The sequence below is a fragment of the Homalodisca vitripennis genome, unplaced genomic scaffold (genome assembly GCF_021130785.1).
Source record: "Homalodisca vitripennis isolate AUS2020 unplaced genomic scaffold, UT_GWSS_2.1 ScUCBcl_211;HRSCAF=1642, whole genome shotgun sequence".
NCBI lineage: Eukaryota > Metazoa > Arthropoda > Insecta > Hemiptera > Cicadellidae > Homalodisca > Homalodisca vitripennis.
Genome location: NW_025776331.1, coordinates 70,196 through 84,215, shown reverse-complemented (window position 1 = coordinate 84,215; position 14,020 = coordinate 70,196). Strand labels below are relative to the sequence as shown.

Sequence of the window (14,020 nt, the reverse complement as noted above, 5' to 3'; positions counted from 1 at the left end):
TTCTAGACTGACTCTTACAAACTTTTCAGTTATTGAAAAAATTGAGAAAAAGAATTTGCGACAAATACGTACACGCTCGGTATCCTTTTCTAAGTAATAGTGGAGGATGCGTTTTTTTCGAGAAATAATATTTACTCGACGTCTTTCAGGCTCTGCTTCGACTACATGGCTTGCTACATACTGTCGTTGTCTGTCTTGATTCTTGTCATCTTCGCCCATTTTCCAAAATGCAAGGAAAAATTCATCCTTTTCGTTTTCAGAAAATTTGGTACTACATTTTAGAGGGCAGTTGGTGCATGAAAAAATTGGTTTTTCTTTCTTTTTTATCACGTTTTCCTTCACACTTACGTACGATTTTCCTGCAACCCTTAAACATTTTCTTTCTTGACGCTTTTTCATAGTAGTCGCCTTGTTTTGATTGTTAATTTTTCTCTGTTTCTTTTGCTGAAGTCGTATTTCATCATTTTAAATCAAGTTTATTTAATCTTCTGATTCAGATTCTTCTAAAACCATATGTCGTTTGGTTATGTGTTGTCTTAACACTTTTTTGTTTTAAAAAACTATTGAACAATGATAGCACATGAAACCCTGTCTAATCAGAGTCTCTTCATGCAGGCTTTTTTCAACGCTGTCATTTTCAACAAAATTCTCAGCATTGCCTGGTGATGTTAAATAATGGCCCAAATCAATTTCATTTATTGTTAATAATTCATTGCTTAAACATTCATCAATGAAGTTTAATGTTGATGCAGAGAGGTTAAGTATGCCTGTTTCATGAGTATCTGTTCGATGGTTTGACAACTATTCCATATTATCAAACAAAGTTGATGGCGAGGGCTGTATAGTTATTATATAAGATCAGAGGAAAATACAATAGGTCTTAACCTAAAAACTAACAAACCTAGGCTTCTTTTAATAACTTGATCATTTCTACTTAATGATAAGCTAACACAACTTTAAGTGTACTCACCTAAATAGTCTTAAGTTGCATCACTACAATTCACAAGTAATTTATAATTGAAATACAATTAAAATCTTTTCAGTATTAAACCACTGTACAGTTTCAGACTGCAGGTATCCGCTCAGGAAACATTTTTTTTATTAGCAATATCTGTTTCAGTTTTAGTGGTGCCAATCTTAATTGTAACACAAACACAAATTGTGTTATTTAATGAAGTAGAACCAACTAATTAATATATATCATGTATTATACTATTATAACGTTATGGCATTATATCGTATTAATAGAATAGTAATTAATTAATAATATTGTAATAATGTGTACAGAAGACTACTTGGTTCATTCTCCCTTTTAACACTTATTATTCGCTCTTTTTACGTGACAGTTGCCTGTTTACGGTAAGTAAAAAGGGCGAATAGAACTATTCGCCTTTTTAACACAACCAATATTATATTCGCCCTTTTATCATTTGCTGTTTCCAAGGGAACGAACTATTCTACAGATATGCCGTTTTTACATATCGATAGATCTTAATACCAGGAAGCCAAATCGGCAAAAACATGAAAATCACACTTTTGGTGAATTCGCCCTTTTTACATAACACCGACGTTATGCAATCAAACATATCACTGTACACCTTAAAATAATCCTATGAACACAAGTATCACATATATTTAAATTTGAAAGACAAAAGGTATTTGAAATTAGAGAGAATACATAAGCAATAATACTGCTAAGGAACTTTTATTGTTTCAAGCATAAAAATGTAATAAACTATTAGGGACCGTCCTTCATAAGCACAAAACTATTTAGCTCAAGAAAGAAAATTAGTGTTTCAGATCTTCTGTTTCAAAAAAGTAGAATTTAGAAAGAATATTGTGATACACAATTATATATCTACAGTGGTTGTTTTGGTCATAAAGATATTTATAAACTTTTTGTTCTTTTCAGTACATTTAGAGTAGTGTTGTACTACATTTTTCTCATTATTTTTATTTTTCACGTCCTCATGTTTACACAATAAGCAGCTGTTCCTATTCTAGTGACCTCCCTCACCAACTGACACAAGTTAAAAATATGATTGTTCTGTCCAGCAACTCTGTCAGCCGAGGATGGATGACTGGAACAAGATGCTTGTAACTCTGCAAGAACTGAAGAACAATCAGGCGGACGAGGAAATGGACAAGTTGACCTTGTCTTCTTCAGGACCCAACAGCCTGGCTTCCATTGTGTCTAGATAGACTTGCAGGTAAATTGGCTTGTCCTATGATAATATTGTGTATCATTTGCTCTACACTGTCATCTACAATAGAACATAATAAAAGATGTAGAACAGACAAATGTACTGGACTTTTCCTATTTCACCTAAAAATCATGAGAGCTCTTCCTTAGACCAGGATGAGTTTATGTACAAAGTTTCAAGTCTCTAAGACTTCTAGCTAGAGATATCGCACAGACAGATGAGGAACGATACGGTTCCATGAAAGCTCTGGTGGATCCTTAATAATAGTATTAATCACATTACTAATTATAATTAGAATATTTTTGTAAAACTTTTTAGTAACACAGATTTTCATGAAACAATCGACGATACTCAGGTTGTACTGAAATCCAGAAGTAAACTTATACAAAATATGCTGAAAATTTCTTTGCAAAGTTGCCATGATGACTGTTTTTATAAACAAGTTAAGCCTCGCGCGCACTACGACGGAACGGAAGGACACGACAGAATTTTTCAAATATGAATAGTATTGATTGTTATGGAGATGCGCGCACTTGGACGGACGGGACGGAAGAGACGCGTCGGACGTCAGTCAGATTATCTGAGGAAAAGAACTTTTGAACAAATTCTGCGCGTCGGCTCCGTCGGCGACGTCGGGTCCGTCCCGTCCGGTGTTGTAAGCGCACACACCTCAGACGGAACGGAAGGAAATTTTCTCTATTCCAGCTATATCTTCTGAGCCAAAATGGATGTCTCCAAGTTAATTTCTCTTGTTCAAAACTACACCGAGCTGTACAACATGCGTCATCCTGAATACTTTAACGTCAATAGAAAAGAGAATTGTTGGGAAGAAATCGGTGCAATGCTGGGACAAGCAGGTAAGAGCAAATTACTAATGATTTTCCTGTAGACACTTTGTTGATTGTTAATTCGGCGAACATAACCTCAAATACCGCTACTTTAGACAACGTTTGTTTACGCTTCTTTGTAACGCCTATACAGTATATAGTTTTATGTTCATCATAGGATTTTGAACATACCACATACCTTTTTTGTGTAGTACAGTACTTCGTGTTAAGTCTGTGAAACCAACTAAATACATGAGACTATAGAACAAGCGCAGCTTTCGTTGTAGCATATGCAAGGGTTTTGCAAGGATTTGATCAAACTTCTGTTTAAGGAACTTGATTATTTGACCCAAGAACATATTGTTACAGTTTGGTAAGTATATCTTTGAAAATAATAGAAAAATTGGTAAAAAAGTATTGTTTCAGAAAAAAATTAAAATGAAAAATTGATTTTGTTTAGGTGAAAAATACATTTCTGTTTTAGCTATAAGAAGGGTTTTCCGGGATCGTATGTTTTTTTATACATTTTATTATTTTTATATGATGTACATGATCATATTGAATAATCTCAATTTTGTTTATATAATATTCTAAATTATTTAATAGGCTTATCACTGTTCAAAGATGTTTGTAATAAATAATATTTGCATATTTCTTCTTCTTCTACCTACTTCTCCAAGTTCCAACTTTCTTAGAATTGCCTATTATTTTAGATAAAAAAACTATTCCACACATAACAAATAAATATGAAATAATCAAATTCATAAATAGAACTAACCATAAAGTAAGAAGAAGAAAATTCAAAACACTGTAAAATTAAGGTTTATTACAAACACATAGTTAATTTATGAATACTTTTATTGAGAAATAAGATTACATGGATAGATTTATTGACATATATATTTTTGTGGATGAGTTTTTGCAGTAGTGGTAGAAATAACTAGAAACAATCATTCCTTTAGTGTTACGTTCACTCAATCAAACACGTTGCTTGCCCACTTGAACTCTTCTTTCTTGCCACGAAACTGATCCGAATTCAGAGCAAAAGTAATCCCTGAACATATTTCTTACTGTGATAGCTTCACTACCAGCCAAACCACCAGTACCTTTCAGTGGAGCTAGTGACACAGCCTGTGAGATTGTATATGCTAAATCCCTTTCTGTCCAATGACTTGAATCTTCCCTTAAGTAGTTGTGCAAACAACAAGCCGCAAGAACAACAGAAGAAAGATGATCCTGTGACAGGGCTAATCTTCTTTCGAAAATCCTGAACCTTCGAACTACGTAATATGCCAAATGCATTTTCAACGACGTTCCGAGCTCGGCTCAAGCGGTAGTTAAAGATTTTTTCTCTATCTTTTCCGTGCACATTGTCTCGTGAATAAGGCCTCATTAAGTTTGTTCGAAGAGGAAAAGCTTCATCACCAATAATGACATAAGGAAGATGCACACCAGTCATTGGAAGTACTTTGGAAGATGGTAAGCGTAAAGTTCCATTTTCCAGTTTCTTCCCCAATTCCGAAGTACTAAAAATACCTCCATCAGAGTTTTTTTTCCCCATAGCCACCAACATCTACGAATATAAACTTTTTATCGGCGTCTACTAATGCCAATAAAACAATGCTGAAGCACTTTTTGTAACAAAACAAATCAGCCCCGCTGTCATGTGGTGCTTCTATTAACACATGTTTTCCATCTAAAGCGCCAATGGCATTAGGAAAATTCCACTGCTGGTGAAATCCGCTTTCTATCTTTTCCCACATGTCTTGTGTAGGCTCCGGCATAACTAACGGTTGTAAGCATTCCCATAGCACAGCACATGTTGAATGGACTACTTCCCGAAGAGTTGTTAGGCCCATACGATAAGAATATGCCATTGCACGGTAGGACATCCCAGTAGCAAGGAATCTGAAACAATAATTTGTTGTTTTGTTTTATGTTATAAATTTATAATGTTAAAACATGTTACAGTGTTTGGTAATGTTACAGGTTCAGACTGCAAGGAACGTTGGGTAAAGATACCAGACTGCCATCGCAAAGCACTTCAGCGGCGCAGGACAAAAAGTGGCCAGGCAGCCAAGAAAATAAAACCTCCCAGATATGAAAAGGAGCTTGCATTTTTAGTGCCTTATCTTGTTGATGACGACCAGCGTACATCCAACTTCGCTCCCAGCGTAAATTCTACTGAAGACAAAGCTGGTGGCATTGATGAGGACGAAGAGGAAGTGTTAAACGACACAGAAGACAGTTATCCTGCGTCACTGTCTACATCCCCACTGCTTGTGAATACCACAAATTCTGTGCCAATGAACACTTCTTCAACTTTATCACCAGGAAATGTGTCCCAAGCAATGACTTCTTCTTCAAATACGTCTTCCTTAACTAGGAAACCATTGATGTATAAGAAACGGAATAGAAATGGTGGTCAACCGAAGACTGCGGCTACTGTCTTGCAAGATTATTTGAATAATATATCTGAGCGTCCTAAAACAGTTGAAGTGGCTGACTCTCTTACAACTTTTTTTCAATCCATGGAAAAGACAGTTAGGGGCTTTCCTTTAAGAGACCAAATTGAGATGAAAAAGAAAATATTTCAACTAGTCAGTGATAGGGAAATGGATCTTGTGTACAGACCAACTCCTGAACCTGTCGAACAGTCATTTATTACACCACAGTCAAGTTCTTCTGCTGCAACGCCAGAGGAACGTTTACTTGGGTACAACATATTGGACATATCTTTGAACTCATATAATAACACACTTTCATAATAACATAACAACCACTTGGACTCTTTCATTGAGTTATGTATTTTATCATTTTGTTTGTAATAGTTTAAAATAAATAAAACTTTTATGTTAAAAAGGCAATTATTTTTTTATTTCATCTTCTAAGTACCAACATTATAAAATAATGTTTCCCGTTACTATTAGCAGTAATAAAAAAAACGCTGAACTGAAGAAGTAAAAAAAGACTTAAAGAATGTATAACTTAATTGGTAAGGTTCAATTTTTTAAATTATTTATTCAAAAGGGTAATTGGCTTACAAGATTAACTTTCTTATATTAATTTTATCCCCGACCACTGTTCTGAACTGAAATACATTATTAATTGTGTATTTTATTTGCTATTTCAGAAATGACAGAATATTATTCTGAGAACGTTACTTAAACTTTATTTTTCATATACAGTTGTGTTCACTACATATGAAACCTATTGCATGCAGCAATTCATTGTAGTTATAAATAAATAGTAGTTTTGTTTGAATATACTCATATTGTAGCGTTAAAGGTATTTAATTCAACATTATACAATTTTATAAAATTAAATAATATGTAATTATTAGGTATGTTTGTTCATAATTGGCCAAAGGAAATTAAATAATAACAATGGTAATGCGTGTGAGTGAGTAAATCTGGATAAACTAATATAAAAGCTTACCTCAAACATATTGCTAATCTCTCTTTAGCTTCAACTGGTGCTCTGAACTTCGTTTTTCTGCGTGATAATTTCTCTTTTATAATGATAAGAAGATCTTCAAATTTGCTGTGAGTCATGCGGAAATATCCAAAAAACTTTTCATCGTCTTCTATCAAATCTGGGAATAACGTATGAAACTCCCCCAAAGCTAACCTTTTAGTGTTTATGTTATGTACCCAAAACCTGGCTTTTCTTCGTCTTCTCTCTGCCTCTTCTTCTTCTATTACGAATGCAGCAACAATAATTAATTCTTCATCTAAGCAATGAAGCATCTTTGACAATGTTTTAACACAGACTGAGAACTTGATTCAAACACCCAAGACGAGTCTGGCGTGGCGCGGCGGTTCCGTCCTAATGCGCGCACCCTATCTTAAAATTTCCAGTCGTCCGTTCTGTCGTTTCCGTCCGTTCCGTCGTAGTGCGCGCGAGGCTTTAGCCACTCAATACTAGATGACAACAATGGGTGACTCAACCAATTAAAACTAAACATTTTAAACAACTGTCTAAATTTAAATCTGTTTCATAGACCTGCAATCAATAATAATAGTTTAGCTATACACAATTAAATGTGTGACATGACTTTGTGGACACATTGTATAGCCATATAGCCTGCAAAATTGCAAAAGAAAACAGTTTGAGAATTTACTGTTAAAATAAACAAGGCAAGGTGCAACAATAAATTTAAGTAAAGATATACTTTAAAGGGTTTTAATACTTTTAGCATTTGAATTTTTAAGTAGGTTTGGGTACAGTGATTAGTTTTTCAACGTAACGTCTATTTTTTATGTTTGCAAAGCTCTCAGTAACCAAAATTAATTTTTTTTTAAAATTGAATTTAATAGTGTGATTCAGTCATTCTCAAAGGTTGTTATTGTTTTCAGGAATGTCTGTTTAAAGATTTCAAATTTATTTTACCCAAAACTATAAAATGGTGTTGTATTTACTTGTCTTTACATTAAATTTACGATTTTCTTCTGATTCTTTTGATGGCATCAAAAAAGTATTACATTTCCTTTGTTGTTGCGTATAGTTTTAGCTTTTATAAGTTAATAAAAAAAAATTGTTTAATTTTTTCAGATTTATTTTATACCAATTACATTTAATCGTTACTGCAACCAAATTTAACTTACTTCAGTTTTCAAAGAATCATTATTTTGTGATTGAATTTGTGGTATTCTGTTCTAATAATGTGCATAACATTTAAAGTACATTTTGACTTACAGTATGTTTTAATTTAAGGTTTTTTTTTGACTCTGTGGCCATTTCTGTCTGTTAGTTATTGTACAATAGATGGTGCATGTCTTCCCAAGGGATTTGGCATAGCGTTTGTGAACATTTTTACATTGGTCTAATGGATAACCACAATGGCAACGAGAAATTTGCACAATAAAAAATGTTTAAACATACTGAGCGCAATCATATGGCATTTTTATATGATATAGACAAAATTTTACATACAACCTATTAAGGCTTGTTTTACATACAACCTATTGTTCATTAGAAGCCTGTTACATAACACATGGTGTGGCATACTCTACTTTCTTTTATGTGAAATGATTTAAAACAAATTTGGTGTAGTTTATTATAGAACTTAAAATAATGTTATTTCATTTTAGGATTATATTTTGTGGTAAAAAACAACACTAACTTATTTGTATTTGTTGACAGATGATTTTTGTTGTGCAGTTAACATGAAAGAAGAAGAAGTAAGCTGTAAATATAAGAAAATTATAGTGTAACAAAATAAAGTATATGCCTACTTTTATTAGCTTTTATGTAAACTTAATTGTATAATGATCTTTTTTGTTATTTTACTTATTTATTTCTTGTTTGTTACTTAAATAATAATAAAGCTTATTGAATATGTAGTCATTATTTATTTTATAATCCTAATATTTTCCATATAAAATATTCTGTTCATTTGTAATTTTCAAGGTAGAGGAGGAAAATCAATAATATAACTGGCAGTGCAATTGTCCAGTTCTTGGTAAAGTATAAAATTTATTCTAACTCAAGAATAGGTAAACATCGCATACGCTATTTGTGTACATTCATGTTATTTAACTTTTAGACTGGTACATAGTTTATTTTGTGTTGTTGATAAGGACATGCTTATTATTATATTTTGTATTATTTGGTATTGCATTGTAACTCCTTCAGTACCCAATGTCCATACATTATGGACATTGTCAATTTTCCTAGAAATGCAGACAACCATATAGTATGAATACCCAGTTTTATAGAAATGACATCATGTTTCGATGTTTGATAGTCTCGCCTATGATCAATGTATCATCTGTGTTTATGTTTTGTATTTTGATAGTGTGGCCTTGAATAATAATAATGATATATTTATTTTCTCAAACAAGCATTACAAGAGTTACGTAAAAATTACAGCAGTACAAACATAACTTAATCTAAATGCCAGGTTTGATCAGTGCAATGCTGCTGAATAAGTAACAATGATAAAAAACATAATAACGCTTGTAAGTGAACATAAAGATGAAAACTCCAACACCAAGACTGTGTGGAGGGACAATTTAAATTTAAAAAATTGAAATAGGCTAATACAGAAATACACTTATAAAACAATTTTATTATGAAAAAACTCCACAACTTTAAACAAGTATATTGAAATTTATAGTACAATAGTTATTATTTTGTTTGTCATTAACAAAGAGCCACTAAGCCTACATACCATAAAAAGTGTCATAAAACAATGAATACTGTCAAAATTTAAAAAACAAAATACAAGTAAGAATACATTGCAAGCAAGGGTTAAAGATTTCATATAATCTTTATTTACTAATTAATCATTCAAGAAATCTTCTATACTGCCGTTAGAAAATAAGAAACTTCTAATTAGTTTACAAAAAATATGACAATTTTTTTAAGATCTGATTTTAAAGGAATTTTATTGAATAAATCAGGTGTTAAGCAATTATAAGACTTTTTAATAACTGTAAAGAAAAAAAAGGATCTAGAACAGACCCTTAGGGGACTCCTAGATCCACATTTTTAACAAATAAATTAGACCCCTAATTGAAAAATACTGCTTTCTGTTGGTTAGATAAGAAATAATCATTTTACATGAGTTTTCTGAAACACTGCAGAATTTTAATTTATCGAAGATAGAAGTACAGGGAACACAATCAAATGCCTTGCTCAAATCCAACAGTGGAAGAGTTATTTTTTCCGTTTTATAATGCATCAAGACTGCAATTTATAATTTCCATAACAGCAGATGTAGTTAATACCTTTTTGGAACCCGAATTGAGATTCCAAAATAAGATTGTATTGGCTGAAATTGTGATGAAAGTTGATCATGCATTAGTAACTAATATTTTTGGGAAGATTGAGACAATGGAGAGATTGAGAAGATTGGGACAATAGTTCTCGGGCATAAGTTTGTTACCTCTTTTTTAAATTGAGTTGACCTTGGATATTTTTCAGGAGTCATAAAAGTCGCCAGTCTTCAGACATTTACTTAAAATAAATGCTAATGACTCCCTTATTTATTGAATTGTCTTTTTTCTATGGAATTAGACAACCAATAATAATCCATACTTCTGGAATAAGACAATATTGAGACCACTTCGACAATATTATTAGGCCTAGTTATTTACCAATGAAGATTCTGGCAAAACAGGACTGTTACCTAATAAATCTGAGGATGAAGTATTAGTAGATGATATGTTATTTGAAATTTTAGTGACAGAGCTCAAGAAACAGCATTGAACTTGTTCTGGATCAAGTGTTATTTTATATGAATTTACAGGAGAATGTTCAAGTGTATTTGTATTTTCCTCATATAGATTATTAGAAAAGTTTAGGAGAATATTATCTGTACAGGAATTAGCATGAATTGGGACTAGGTTAAAAAATCTTAGTAAATTTGAAAATTATATTGAATTATGAGACTCCATTATTGACATTTCAATGTTGAAATCACCGCAAACAGCAACAAGGGTTTTCCCCCCTCAAAACAGTTTTCATTGCCAATTCAAAATACTTGAAAAACAGGTTAATGTTGCCCTGAGGAGATCTATAAAGACTTGTTACTATAATATTCAGTTCAACTAACTTAATACAACAAACTTAAAATTCAATGCTGAACTAAAATCCTCTAAATCAATTAACTCAAACTATTTTTTTTTTTTGATTAAAATCTTTCTTAATTTTTCTGCAGAAAAAACTTGCAGGCAAACCAGGCACACATCCTCTGAAGAATTTTGGTTGAACCACTCATACTAGAGAAGTTACTCTTTAGCTTAAGAGAATCACTTACTCTATCACAGTGTAAGAACATACCCTCATGTGACTGAGCAGTATTGTATTATGTAGGGTTTTTAATTTTAGATTTAATGGTACAACATAACAGAATTAGGTTGTATTACATTAATAAAATTTAGCTGTAGGATATTACCAGAACATTCACCACCACTATTGCTCTGCTCTGACACTTCATTGTAGGGATGATGATCAGTGTTGTGTAGTGCACAAGAGAACACTAGTACATGAGCATGAGAACTGGGATGGGTCAGGCCGTTTGCAGTTGCATGGATATGTGAACTGTGCAATGCAACATTTTGAGGATTGGAATCTATCCTCTGCGTTAGGTGGAGGAGGTATTAGTACAAACAAAAATAAAGTACAGAAAGAAGAAAAGGAGAGAAAGAAAAGGGTTCAAACATACTGAAAAGCTGCTTGGAGTCTAGTACGCCTGTTGTCACTGCAGAGAATGCAAGTCCTGTACCGTTATTTAGTTTCACTTCATATAGTATATATTTTCGCAACCCAGTTACTACTGCTTACTGCAGTGGCGTAACTAGACAGAGTCGCGCCCCCCCGCAAGCGTACTGAAATGCGCCCCTCCTGTCGGCTCCTAACACCCCCCCCCCCTTCCTCCTACTGACCTACACGCATCGTTATAATTATAGCCTACTTCCCCTGGTCTACCTTTATTCTCATGATGTTCACTCTACTTACGGTAAATTGTAATAGAAAACAAACCTTTACTTTTTAAGAGTGGCTTTAAATTTGTGTAAATAGTTGATAGTCCCGTGCTGTGCAATGTTTATTTTTATACATTTTGTAAAAAGATCAAAAAGGAAAAGAAAACTTTAAAATGAATTATTCATCATAATTATTTATTAATGAAACTATCTCAAACATTAAAATAAAAATAGAAAAAATTGTAGACATGTTAATTATTTCCATTTATTTAAACCCTCTCCTCTTCTTAAAACTGAAATATTTTTCAGCTAACATCTTCAAGTTGATCCTACGAGCCCGTTCATGTTCTATGCTCAAGACTCCCAAAGCGCTCAGCCTGGTATTGGTCATAGTGTTTCTCAAATAATTCTTTATGAGCTTGAGTTTAGAAAATGACCTGAAAATTTATATAAGATTAAAAAACTATGTTGTTAACATATATGCCATTTTCAGGTTATAATACAAGTATATAATTAAAGGGTATAATAACTCTTCTTAACACAAAAATTAATTTTAGTTAGTACGGGTTTTTATGATATTTTGGTGATTACGAACCTTTCCGCTGACGCTGACGTAACTGGGAGAGTCAAGAACATCATCATCGCTGTGCAGACATCAGGAAGGCTGCTTGACAAAGTCACGTTTTCTATCATTAAATATGAGGCTAAATCCTTAACTTTTTTCAATCCTCTTGTTTTTATTTCATCCGAAACAATGTTTCTGAAACACACTATTTGTGTCTCCAACCCGTGTGAAACATCTTCCTCATACTTCTCACAAAACTTCCTGGCTGAAAAAATTAGTTCATCATCACTTTTCTCTGTGAGGTACTTTGGAGTTAAAAAGATGAACTGATCGTTAATCCTGACCATGCTCTCAAAACGTCTGGAGATTTGAGCAATAACTATATCCAAGCTCCTGTAAAATACTTTTACTTTGAATTCTTGCAATGGATTAGAAAATTCAACATCGTTGGTCAGTTCGTCAAAAAAGTTTTTTACTTTTTTACATCGTTTAGTCGGCAGAGAAGACTCAATATTCCATCCCCTGGCTAGCGTTTCAGCTTCTTTAACAACACCTTCAAACTCATTTCTTGCTCTCTTTAGTTCAGTCATACTCTTTCCAAGAAGGGCTGTAGCTTCGTCAATTGATACATCCTCTTTTTGTAGTGTTTTAGATGTAATATTAATTCTCTCTAAAACCTTACTTTGGAAAGTAAGCATCAATACAAATTGAAAACACGTCATTTGTTTTTTGAGTCCAGTTGCCTCTAAAACCTCTTTATTCTTTTTAGAAGTCAGAATAATATTCGTCAAACAGCTTAAGACAGAAACAAAGTTACACTTTATGGCCAGTAAACAATCGTACCTAGATGACCAACGGGTCGGACACAATCTTTTGAGTGTCTTGCTAAGTATAGACCCCCTTTGCTCCATAGATTTCTCTCTCAAAGCTTGCCATCTTGGCAGGCTTTCGCCGAAAAAACACGTAAATTTGATTGACCAAATCGTAAAATAAAATCATTTCTGTTATGTCAGTAACTGAGTCATTGAGTACCAAATTTAAATTATGCGAGGCACAATGCACGTACTCTGCATTTGGCGACTTTTGCTTTATTCTAGATTGGATTCCAGAATAGTTTCCACTCATTACGGCTGCCCCGTCATAACCCTGGCCTCTACACTTTTCAATTTTAATGTTGTTTTCTTCTTCCAAAAAATTACAAACCTCGTTAGTAATTTTTTTTTCCGAATTTTGGCCTGTAAGAGCTATGAACCCTAAGAATGATTCTTTAATTTCAAGTTTTTCGTAGTTTTGGACTGCCACATGTCGTATTACTATCGATAGTTGATCAGTTTTTGAGACGTCTTGAGTGGTGTCTAATACCAGAGAGAAGAAAGGAGCTGCTTGGATTTCACTTACAACTTCATCCAGAACATGCTGTGACGCAAACATGATCATTTCATTTTGGATTTTGGGAGACAAATACTTAACTTTGCTTTGATCGTTTTCTAAGTGACTTTTTAGAAGAGGATCGTATCGTGACAACAAATCTATAATATTCAAAAAGTTTCCAGAAGTAGTGTCCACTGTTTCAATATTTTCATTCCGATGCCCTCTGAACGCTAAGTTACAAGTAGCCATAGTTATTACTACATCTAAAAGTCTTTTGAGAATCTCACAATACTCAGGTTCATACTTTTGAATAAGTGATTTTGCATCTTGGCTATTTTTTTACGGTACTATATGCTAAACATGAATTTAAGTGTATACGAGATGTTTCATGTTCTTTAATTTTTTTGCTTAAACCTTGCCAATCATTTATTAGACCTTTACACCAAGCATCTTTAAATTTAGGGTCAGTTCTGTCAGCGAACAACCAACAAGGTTCACAGTATACGCCATTTAATAAAGGTGAATAACAAAGCCAAAACCGTTCTAGTTTTTGGCCCGTTTTGGCAATTTTGTAATAAAAATCACTGCTAAAAGATCTATTGTTTGTCGAGTCTTTAGGAA

General features: G+C 33.1%; 1 pseudogene; it reads left to right on the top strand.

Moving 5' to 3' along the window:
• Positions 1–8,318, top strand: part of LOC124370470 — a 68,663-nt pseudogene extending 60,345 nt beyond the window's left edge.
• Positions 8,319–14,020: the final 5,702 nt, after the last annotated feature.